Here is an 11,674-nt window from a genome sequence, read left to right as displayed (position 1 = left end):
AGTGTGCAAGGTCGCACATGTACACAAAGGGTGTGCATGCTTTTGGAGTTGGAGTGCAGTGGTTGGAGGCCCTGGTGGCCAATTCTCCCTCACGGTCACTTGCTCATGGGAAAAAAAAAAAAAAAAAAAAAGCCAGTCTGTTGGGCTTGCCTAAAAGAAAAAAACTGAAGAAAAAAAAAAAAAAAAAAAAGGCATGCACCAGCACAACACCCGACTCTTTTTAAAAATATTTTTGTGGGCTGGAGAGATAGGTTAGTGGTTAAACGCTTGCCTATGAAGCCTAAGGACTCTGGATCGAGGCTCAGTTCCCCAGGACCCACATTAGCCAGATGCACAAGGGGGCGCACGCGTCTGGAGTTCGTTTGCAGTGGCTGGAAGCCCTGGCGCACCCATTCTCTCTCTCTCTCTCTCTCTCTCTGCCTCTTTCTCTCTCTGTCGCACTCAAATAAATAAGAATAAACAACAACAAAAAAGTTTAAAAAATATTTTTGTTTATGTGCAAGCAGAGAGAGAGAGAGAGAGAAGAGGCAGATGGACAGAATGGGAACAACAAGGCCACTGCAAATGAACTCCAGACACATGCGCCCCCTTGTGCATCTGGCTTATGTGGGTCCTGGGGAGTTGAACCTGGGTCCTTCGACTTTGCAGGCAAGCACCTTAACCACTGTGGTGGTTTGATTCAGGTGTCCCCCATAAACTTAGATGTTCTGAATGCTAGGTTCCCAGCTGATGGAAACTTGGGAATTAAAGCCTCCTGGAGGGAGTGTATTGTTGGGGGCCGGCTTATGGGTATTAAAGCCAGTTTCCCCTTGCCAGTGTTTGGCACACCCTCCCGTTGCTGTGGCCCATCTTATGTTGGCCAGGGGGTGATGTCCACCTTCTGCTCATGCCATCGTTTTTCCCTGCCATCATGGAGCTCCCCCTCGAGCCTGTAAGCCAAAATAAACCTCTTTTTCCCAGAAGCTATTCTTGGTTGGGTGATTTCTACCAGCAATGCGAACCGGACTGCAACAACCACTAAGCTATCTCTCCAGCTCTACCTTTAAAAAATATTAAAAGTTTTTGTTTATTTTTATTTATTTATTTGAGAGCAACAGACAGAGAGAGAAAGAGGCAGATGGAGAATGGGCGCGCCAGACCTCCAGCCACTGCAGAAGAACTCCAGACGCATGCGCCACCTTGTGCATCTGGCTTACGTGGGTCTTGGGGAATCGAGCCTGGAACTCAGGTCCTTGGGATTCTCAGGCAAGCACTTAAATGCTAAGCCATCTCTCCAGCCCTTAGATAACTTTTCAATGAAAACTCTGGGTGTGGTGTTTCTCTTGTAATACAGCCTCTAGGAAGGCAGAGACGGGAGGATCCCCGAGCTTGCTGGTTGAGATCCAGGCTATTGAGATGCCGTCCCAGACGAGGTGGATGGTGTGCTTGGTGCAGTCCACCCAAAGTTGTCCTCCGACCTCCACATCCACCCCCGACGCACAAGAGAATAACCACCCCGTGGTGGGTGCCAACAGTCAGCGCAGCCCAATGCTGGACCCTAACGTGGCCCCTGAAAACCTGGTGTGTGTCCCTATGGTCAACCCCTCAGGCTCCACTAGACCAGACAGCTGCATTGGTTTTTAGCTATCTGTGCATCAGAGCTCCTGGAATTGGAGCTTCAAATTTTAGTCACCCCCAAAACAAGGCCTCTCCTGGCTGCTGGGATGGCTTTAGCGGTTAAGGCGCTTGCCTGCCAAGCCTAAGGACCCAGGTTCAATTCCCCAGGACCCGTTTAAAGCCAGATGCACAAGGTGGCTTATGAGTTTGGAGCTCATTTGCAGTGGCTGGAGGCCTCTCTCTCTCTCTGTCTCTCTCTCATCTGCCTCTGTCTCTTAAATAAATAAAAAATAAATAAATACAATGTTACACAAAGAAAACAGATCTCTAGGCCCCCTCCCTTGGAACCTCCCCATCTGGACAGTGTGGTGAGTCACCTCTAGTTTGGATCTAGGCAGCTGGAGAGACTGTACAGCAATTAAGGTGATTGCCTGTGAAAGCCTAAGAGCTCATGTTTGAATCACCAGGTCCCAGTAGCTAGACGCGCAGGGACACGAACATGCAATGTCTCACGTATGCACAAGGGGGCGCACGGAGTTCGTTTGCAGTGGCTGGAGGCCCTGGGGCAATCATTCTCTCCCCCGCCCCTTCTCCCTTATTCTGTCTTTCAAAATAAATAATAACAATAATTTGGAATCTAGGTCATTCCCCAAAGTAAAATTTAGACTCAAAACTGAGCATGGGGGGGCTGGAGAGATGGCTTAGCGGTTAAGCACTTGCCTGTGAAGCCTAAGGACCCTGGTTCAAGGCTCGATTTTTCCAGGACCCACGTTAGCCAGATGCACAAGGGGGCGCACGCGTCTGGAGTTCGTTTGCAGTGGCTGGAGGCCCTGGTGCGCCCATTCTCTCTTTCTCTCTGCCTCTTCGTCACTTTTGAATAAATAAATAAAAATAATTTAAAAATTCTTAAAAAAAAAAAAACTGGGCATGGTAGTTTATAATCCAGGGTAAGGAAGAAGGATTACTGAGAGTTTGAGGTTAGCCTGGGCTACACAGGGAGGCTATTATTGCTGCAAGTGCCAGGCTAGCCTGGCCTACAAAGTGAGTTCCAGGTCAGTCTGGGCTAGAGTGGAACCCTACCTCAAAAAGACAAGAAACAGGGCTAGAGAGATGGCCTACCGGTTAAGGCGTTTGCCTGCAAAGCCAAAGGATCCCAGTTGGATTCCCCAGGACCCACATAAGCCAGATGCACAAGGGGTAGCATATGCGTCTGGAGTTCGTTTGCAGTGGCTATAGGCCCTGGGGCCCATTATCTCCCTCTCTCTCTCTCTCTCTGTCTCTTTCTCTCAAATAAATAAATAAATAAAATATATTAAAAAAAAAAAAAGCAAACAACTTAAAAACAAAAGTAAAAAACAGGGCTGGAGAGATGGTTTAGCGGTTAAGGTACTTGCCTGTGAAGCCTAAGGACTCAGGTTCAATTCTCCAGGTCCCACATTAGCCAGAGGCACATCATGTTCGTTTGCAGTGGCTGGAGGCCCTGGTGCGCCCATTCTTCCTCCCTCCATCCCTCTGTCTCTAACAAATAAGTAAAAACAATTAAAATTTAAAAAATATTTTTATAAGATTTTATTTTTATTTATTTGAGACAGAGAGGTGGGGGGAGAGAGAGTGAGAAAGGGCATGCCAGGGGTCTAGCCAATGCAAATAAACTCCAGATGCACAAGCCACCATGTGCATCTGCCTTATGTGGGACCTGGAGAATTGAACCAGAATCCTTCGGCTTCATAGGCAAGTACCTTAACCACTAAGCCACCTGTCCAGCCCTTAAAAATACTTTTTTTTCCCGAGGTAGGGTCTCTATCTAGCCCAGGCTGACCCAGAATTCACTATGTAGTCTCAGGGTGGCTTTGAACTCACTGTGATCCTCCTACCTCTGCCTCCCGAGTGCTGGGATTAAAGGGGTGCACCACCACACCCAGTTTATCCCTCTCTCTCTGTCTGTCTCTCTCTCTGACTCTAATAAAGAAAATATTTATGAGGGAATTACCATGGGATTTTTTTTATAATCATGGAAAATGTTAATAAAAATTAAAGAAAAAGAAAATATTTAAAAAATCCGGGCGTGGTGGTGCACGTGTAATCCTAACACTTGGGAGGCAGAGGTAGGAGGGTCACCAATCCCTGAGTTTGAGGGCACCCTGAGATTACATGGTGAATTCTGGGTCTGCCTGGGCTAGAGAGACACCCTTGAAAAACAAAACAAAACAACAACAACAAAACAAAACAACAACAAAAAGCAAAAACCACCAGGCATGGTGGTGCACACCTTTTTTTTTTTTCCCCACCAAGGTAGGGTCTTACTCTAGCTCAGGCTGACCCGGAATTCACTATGTGGTCTCAGGGTGGCCTCGAACTCACAGCGATCCTCCTACCTCTGCCTCCTGAGTGAGGGGATTAAAGGTGTGCGCCACCATGCCTGGCTCTTGTTTTCTTATATCCCCAACCAAAATCCTGGTGTTACCCTGAACAAGACAACCTGATTCACAGGTTCTGCCATCACTCCTTTCCAGCTGACTGGACCATAGGCATTGTCCCCAAAATAGAGACACAGACTTTCATTTCTATCCCCTTGAAGAGATGTGAAACCCTTGAGATTCTGTTGCCCGAAACTATGTCTTTCAACCTGAAGTTCCTCCAGGAGAGGCTGAGGGGAAAATGGGTCCCTGATCTTGACCCCCCCCCCAATAGATGCTCCTGTTCTTGGCATCTCAATGACACTACATCAAAATTAGGAATCTGTGGAGCCAGGAGTGGTGGCGGCACAAGCCTGCTATGCCTCGGCACTTGGGAGGCTGAGGCAGGAGCATTGCAAGTCTAAAGGCAAAAAAAAAAAAAAAAAAATCCTGCCTCCCAGGAAAGGGAGGGCAGCTGGGGAGATGGCTCAGCCAATGTCGTGCTTGCCACGCGAACTCAGTACCCGGGTCTGGATACCTGAACACACTTAAAACTGTGCCGTAATAATCCCATGGCGCCTGCCGTGAGAAGGGTGCTGGAGACATGAGAAGTTTCCCGAAAGCTTTCAGGCCAGCTAGCCTGGTGCAGAGTGGTGAATGAGACTGTCTCAAACGAGGCAGGAGGCAAGGCCTAACATCCAACAGTTGCCCTCCCCCCAACCCCCGGGGCTGGGGCTGGAGAGAGCGGTTAAGGTGTTTGCCTGCAAAGCCAAAGGACCCAGGTTCGATTCCCCAGGACCCACGTTAGCCAGATGCACAAGGGGGCGCGTGCGTCTGGAGTTCCTTTGCAGTGCCTGGAGGCCCTGGCGCTTTCCTTCCTCCCTCCCTTCCCCTCCCCTCCCCTTCCTTTCCCTTTCCCTCCCTCCCTCCCTTCCTTCCTCTCAAATAAATAAAAATAAAATATTTAAAAGTTATGCCGGGCATGGTGGCACACACCTTTAATCCCAGCACTGGGGAGGCAGAGGTAGGAGGATCGCCGTGAGTTCGAGGCCACCCTGAGACTCCATAGTGAGTTCCAGCTCAGCCCTACCTGGAAAAATAACAACAACAAAAGTTGTCCTCTGACCTTCCCATGTGCACTGTCTGTTGTATGCATGTGACCTCTCTCTCCTCTCTCTCTCTCTCGTACACACGGGAAGACAAAAGAAAACAAGCAAACCAGTCACTCCCAGCTTAAACCTCTAGCCCCTTACCCCATCCCGCGGCCCGCCCGCCTCCAGGGCTCAGCACATCCTACCCCACACCCACCTGGTACCCATGCCTTGTGTAAACAGGATTGTATTTGTATCCATGGGTCCAGATTGGACCACAATCTTAGCCTTCTCTGGGAATTGAGGCCAAACAACGTCAAAAAAAAAAAAAAAAAAAAAAAAAAACACCTCTGTTGTCAAAAATTGGGATGGGGACCCTAAACCTCTCAGCCTCGGCTCCCGGTCCCCCACCTCCCATTGGCCCTAGATCGATGTTGGAGCAAGTCTCTAGGAAGCTCGCGTCTGTCCCCTCGTGGCCTATTTTGGAAGCGCAACCGCAGTAGCGGTTTATAACCAGGGGCTCCCTGCCCAAGCCCACCGCAGACTCCCCTCAGTGCCAGAGGCCTGGGCATCTAGAAGCCAGCCTTGCCTGGTCCCTCTCTGTCAGCTCCTATGCAGGTCAGTCACCGCTTAACCTTCTGAACCAAACGCTGGGATTAAAGGCATGCACCAATGTGCCCAGCACTCACGTCTTCACTGCCTCTAATCATATATATATATATAATAAATATAATATATATAAAATAATATTATATATATATATATATATTAGATAGGTACGAGAGAGAGAGAGGGCGAGGGAGAAATGGGCATACCGGTGTTTTGCCACTGCAAACAAACTCCAGATGCCTGGGCCACTTTGGGCAAGTGGTTTAACATGGGTTGGGTACTGGGGAATTGTACGCAAGCACCTTTAACCGCTGAGCCGTCTCTCGGCCTCGGATCTGTCTTCTCTATGCCTTCGTTCCCACCCCATCCCGACCCCTGTCTTAGGTTCTCCAGCTTCCATGCACCTACCTCCCCTAGCCGGTCTCATGAGGGGCCCCAGGGGAGTGGTTTTCGTGCTGAAACATGGAATCAGAGAGGCATTCTTTTTTTTTTTTTCGGTTGTTTGTTTCTTGCTCATTTTTTTAAAATATTTTTTTGTTCATTTTTTATTTATTTATTTGAGAGCGACAGAGAGAGAGAGAAAGACAGATAGAGGGAGAGAGAGAGAATGGGCACGCCAGGGCCTCCAGCCTCTGCAAACGAACTCCAGACGCGTGCGCCCCCTTGTGCATCTGGCTAACGTGGGACCTGGGGAACCGAGCCTCGAACCGGGGTCCTTAGGCTTCACAGGCAAGCGCTTAACCGCTAAGCCATCTCTCCAGCCTTCATTTCTTTTTTAAATTGACAACTTCCATGATTGTAAACAATATCCCATGGTAACTCCCTCCCTCCCCCCCCCACTTTCCCCTTTGAACCTCCACTCTCCATCACGTCCCCTCCCCCTCTGAATCAGTCTCTCTTTTATTTGGATGTCATCATCTGTTCCTCCAGAGAGGCATTCTTTTTTTTTTTTAAATTTTTTAATTAATTAATTAGTTTATTTGAGAGCGTCAGACACAGAGAGAAAGACAGATAGAGGGAGAGAGAGAGAATGGGCGCGCCAGGGCTTCCAGCCTCTGCAAACGAACTCCAGACGCGTGCGCCCCCTTGTGCATCTGGCTAACGTGGGTCCTGGGGAACCGAGCCTCGAACCGGGGTCCTTAGGCTTCACAGGCAAGCGCTCAACCGCTCAGCCATCTCTCCAGCCCCAGAGAGGCATTCTTTGTCCTCTTCCTCTTCGTCCTCTGTTGAGATTGAAGACTGAACCCCCGAGCTCCGGGGCTGGGGAGATGGCTCGATGGTTAAAGGCGCTTGCTTGAACGCAGAGGCACTCAACCACTGAGCCTCGGCTCGTGCTGCCTCCTCTGCCCGGAAATACCTGTCACAGTCAGCCTCACGTTGCTGGGACGAGCATCCAAACCAGACACAGTTTATGGGAGGAAAGGGTTTATTTCAAGATTACAGACCCAGAAGGACGTTCCATCAATGGGGGAAGAAGCTGCTTCCATCTACTGGAGCCGAGAAAAATGTGCAGCTAGCAGAACCCCAGAATCAGCTCAGACACCCCCAAGCGGGACACCAGGGCCGGCTCCCACACCCCCAAGCAGGGAGCAACAGGGACCCAGGCAGACCTGAGACTGCTCTGTGGACCTTTTGGCTGGAATTTAGATCTGCCTCCAACACACCTCAGGGCTGGACCCCAGGATCCGCTCCCAGTGAGACCTCCTCCAGCCAGGTGGTCAGCCTGAGACCCAAGTTACAAGCTTTAATAAAACTGGAAAACCGGGCGTGGTGGCGCACGCCTTTAATCCCAGCACCCGGGAGGCCGAGGTAGGAAGATGGCCGTGAGTTCGAAGCCAGCCTGAGGCTACCTAGTGAGTTCCAGGTCAGCCTGGACTACAGTGAGACACTACCTCAAAAAACAAACAAAGAAAAAAAAAAAAACCTGGAGAGGTGGCTTAGCAGTTAAGGCACGTGCCTGTGAAGCCTAAGGATCCAGGTTCAAGTTCCTCGTAAACCAGATGCACAAGGTGACATATGTCCACAGGGTCACACATGCACACAAGGTGGCACATGAGTCTGGAGTTCAATTGCAGTGATGCCCTGGTACACCAATTCCCTCTCTCTCTCTCATAAAATATTTATATTTATTGTGGTTATTTGAGGCAGGGTCTGGCTCTAGCTCAGTATGACCTGGAATTTGCTGTGTAGTGTCAGGCTGGCCTAGAACTTCTGTGACCCTCTTACCTCTGCCTCCCAAGTACTGGGATTAACTGTGTGCACCTCCACGCCCGGCCTCTCTCGTAAAATGAAATAAAATTGGCTTAGCAGTTAAGGCACTTGCCTGTGAAGCCTAAGGACCCACGTTTGATTTCCCAGTACCCATATCAGCCAGACACACAAGGTGCACATGTGTCTGGAGTATGTTTGCAGTGGCTCGTGCTTCCAATCCCTCTTTTTGTCTCTTTCTCTCCCTCAAATTAAGAAATAAAGTAGCGGGCTGGAGACATGGTTTAGTGGTTAAGCGCTTGCCTGTGAAGCCTAAGGGCCCTGGTTTGAGTCTCGATTCCCCAGGACCCACATTAGCCAGATGCACAAGGGGGTGCACGCATCTGGAGTTCGTTTGCAGTGGCTGGAAGTCCTGGCGCGCCCATTCTCTCTCTCTCTCTCTGCCTCTTTCTCTGTCTGTCATTCTCAAATAAATAAAAATGAACAACAATGACAAAAGAAATAAAGTAGAAAAAAATTAAAAATATATTAAAAAAATATAGCAGGGCATGGTGGCGCACGCCTTTAATCCCAGCACTTGGGAGGTAGAGGTAGGAGGAACTCTGTGAGTTCGAGGCCACCCTGAGACTCCATAGTGAATTCCAAGTCAGCCTAGGCTAGAGTGAGACCCTACCATGAAAAACCAAAAAAAAAGGAAAAAAATATATTATATGCTGAGTGTGGTGGCTCACGCCTTTAATCCCAGCACTTGGGAGGCACAGGCAGGAGGATCACAGTGAATTCGAGACTACATAGCGAATTCCAGGTCACTTTAGGCTGGAGACACTATGTTGAAAAACCAAAACACGCACCTGAGTGCACGTTTCAACTTTCCCACGCCACTCCTCCTTACCCACACCATCCATCCTTGGAAGGGTCTACGTCTGGTCCCTCACTCTATTCAGGCCTTCTCTGGCTACTGTATACTAAACCATGAACCATGTAGCCTCAAACTTGTGATCTCTGGCCCCAGCTCCCAAAGATCTGAGATGATGGGCTTGCACCTTAGTGCATCAACACCTCCTGAAGCCACCATCCCTAGACAGGCCTGGCTGCACAGCCGGCCTTGGCTGGTGTTTTGGGGTTTCAGGTGAGAGCTGTTCTTCCCCTAAGAGCGAATCACTATATATAAGACTGTAAAGATAACATTCTTTATACATACATATATATATTTTATATATATTTGCTTGGCCTGGTGGTGCACGCTTTTAATACCAGCACTAGGGAGTCAGAGGCAGTAGGATCGCCGTGAGTTCGAGGCCACCCTGAGACTGCATAGTGAATTCCAGGTCAGCCTGGGATAGAGTGAGACCCTGCCTCGAAACAACAACAAAATCGTACTTTTGCTGGGGTTGGTGAGACACTCCTTTAGTTCTAGCACTGTGGAGGCAGATGTAGAAAGATCACTGAGTGAAGATGCTCAACAGTGGACACTGCAAGCCTTATAATTGGCCAGCCAGGCCAAATGAGCCAACGGGTGCAATAGTGGCACGTCTGTTATGGTGGAAACCAACTGCCCTCTAATTGGACTGGAGGCCTGCTCCATGGGAGGGAATACATCCCTGATACTGAAAACTTAAAACAGGGGTAGTCATGAGCCCTAGGAGTGTATAATGTCTGCTGCTGTCTGGATAAGTGTATATACTATGCTTATCAAACTGCCCAGTAAGCACTTCTCTTAATGTTCATACCCTTATATTAATGCTGCTCTCACTTCTTCTCTTTTCAGATGGTAGTGACCTTGGGGTGACTCAGAAGGCATCATGGTGCTGGAAAGAAGTGACTGGAGTGCTCAGCACTGTAATATCTCTATCACATCTTCCAAGGCTCAGGGTCTAATGTGGAAGAGGTGTCAGAAAGAATGTAAGAGCCAAAGGAAGGGTAGGACTCCTTACAACGTGCTCTCCCCAGACACAAAATGGCCTGGATATCCATGACCTCACAGTGCCCGATACTTCCTACACAAGACCATCATAATAGGAAGAAAAGATCATGACATCAAAATAAAAGAGACTGATTGAGATGGGGAGAATGGAGTTTCAAAGGAGAAAGTGAGGGGAAGGAGGGTATTACCATGGGACATTTTTAATAATCATGGAAGTTGTTAATAAAAATTTGCAAAAAAAAAAAAATCACTGTGAGTTTCAAACCAGCCTTAGACTATGTAGAGAATCCCAGATTGAGCCTAGGCTAGAGACCTCACATCAAAATAACTAACTAAATTTTATTTCTTATTTGCAAGCAGAGAGAGATACAGAGAAGAGAGACAGAGAGGTAATGGGCACACCAGAGCCTCTAGCTACTGAAACAAACTCCAGTTGCACGTGCCACTTTGTGCATCTGGTTTTGCGCGGGTACTGAGGAATGGAACTTGGGCGGTCAGGCTTGGCAATCAGCTGCCTTTAACCACTGAGCCATTTCTCCAGCCCCCCAAATAACATTTTCTAAGATTACTATTTGAGAGAAAGAGGGAGGGAGGAAGAGAGAAAATGGGCGCACCAGAGCCTCCAGCCCCTGCAAAGGAACTCCCGACGCATGCAGCCCCCTTGTGCATCTGGCTAACATGGGTCCTGGGGAATCGAACCTTGAACTGGGGTCCTTAGGCTTCACAGGCAAGCACTTAACCACTAAATCTCTCCAGCCCTCCTAAGGGTTTTTTTTAAGTATTTTTATTTATTTACGAGAGAGAGAGAGAGAGAGAGAGAGAGAGGGAGAGAATGGGCATGCCAGGGCCTCCAATCACTGCAACTGAACGCCACATGCATGTGTCACCTTGTGCATCTCGCTTACATTGAATTGGGGTCCTTTGGCTTTGCAGGCAAATGGTTTAACCGTTAAGCCATCTCTCCAGCCCAATATTTTTTTAAAACTTTTTTTGTTTAATTATTTATTTGGGAGCAAAAGACAGAGAGAGAAAGAGGCAGATAGAGAGAGAGAGAGAGACTGGCCACATTAGGGCCTCCAGCCACTGCAAACGAACTCCAGACACATGTGCCCCCTTGTGCATCTGGCTAACATGGGTCCGGGGTAATCGAGCCTCGAACCGGGATCCTTAGGCTTCACAGGCAAGCACTTAACCGCTAAGCCATCTCTCCAGCCCACATTTTATTTTTTTTTGAAGAAGCAACACTCCAGGCTGCTTTTCTCTCTCTCTCTCTTTTTCTTTGAGGAAAGGTCTCACTCTAGCCCAGGCTGACCTGGAACTCACCATGTAGTCTCAGGGTGGCCTCGAACTCGGTGATCCTCCTACCCCTGCCTCTGAGCGCTGGCGCTAAAGGCGGACCCCAGCATGCTGGGGCCGCGTGGATTCGATCAGTGCTGCTCGGCTCGCGTGCCTTCTTCTTCTTTTTTTTTTTTTAAAGTTGGGCGTGGCGGCTCACGCCTTTAATTTTTTTTAAATTTATTTGAGAGCGACAGACACAGAGAGAAAGATAGATAGAGGGAGAGAGAGAATGGGCGCGCCAGGGCTTCCAGCCTCTGCAAACGAACTCCAGACGCGTGCACCCCCTTGTGCATCTGGCTAATGTGGGACCTGGGGAACCGAGCCTCGAACCGGGGTCCTTAGGCTTCACAGGCAAGCGCTTAACTGCTAAGCCCTCTCTCCAGCCCATATGCGTGCCTTCTTTCTTCTCAGCTTGGCCTTGAGTCCTTCTCCGTGACAGCGGAGTCCCGTCTCCCAATCTGGGGCTGCCCGGGGACACCCCTTCCCCGACACAAACCTCCCTCTCTTTGGTG

The sequence above is a fragment of the Jaculus jaculus genome, chromosome 14, assembly GCF_020740685.1.
Source record: "Jaculus jaculus isolate mJacJac1 chromosome 14, mJacJac1.mat.Y.cur, whole genome shotgun sequence".
Classification (NCBI taxonomy): Eukaryota; Metazoa; Chordata; class Mammalia; order Rodentia; family Dipodidae; genus Jaculus; species Jaculus jaculus.
The sequence above is the reverse complement of the archived record's forward strand: the minus strand, read 5'-3'. Positions refer to the sequence as shown.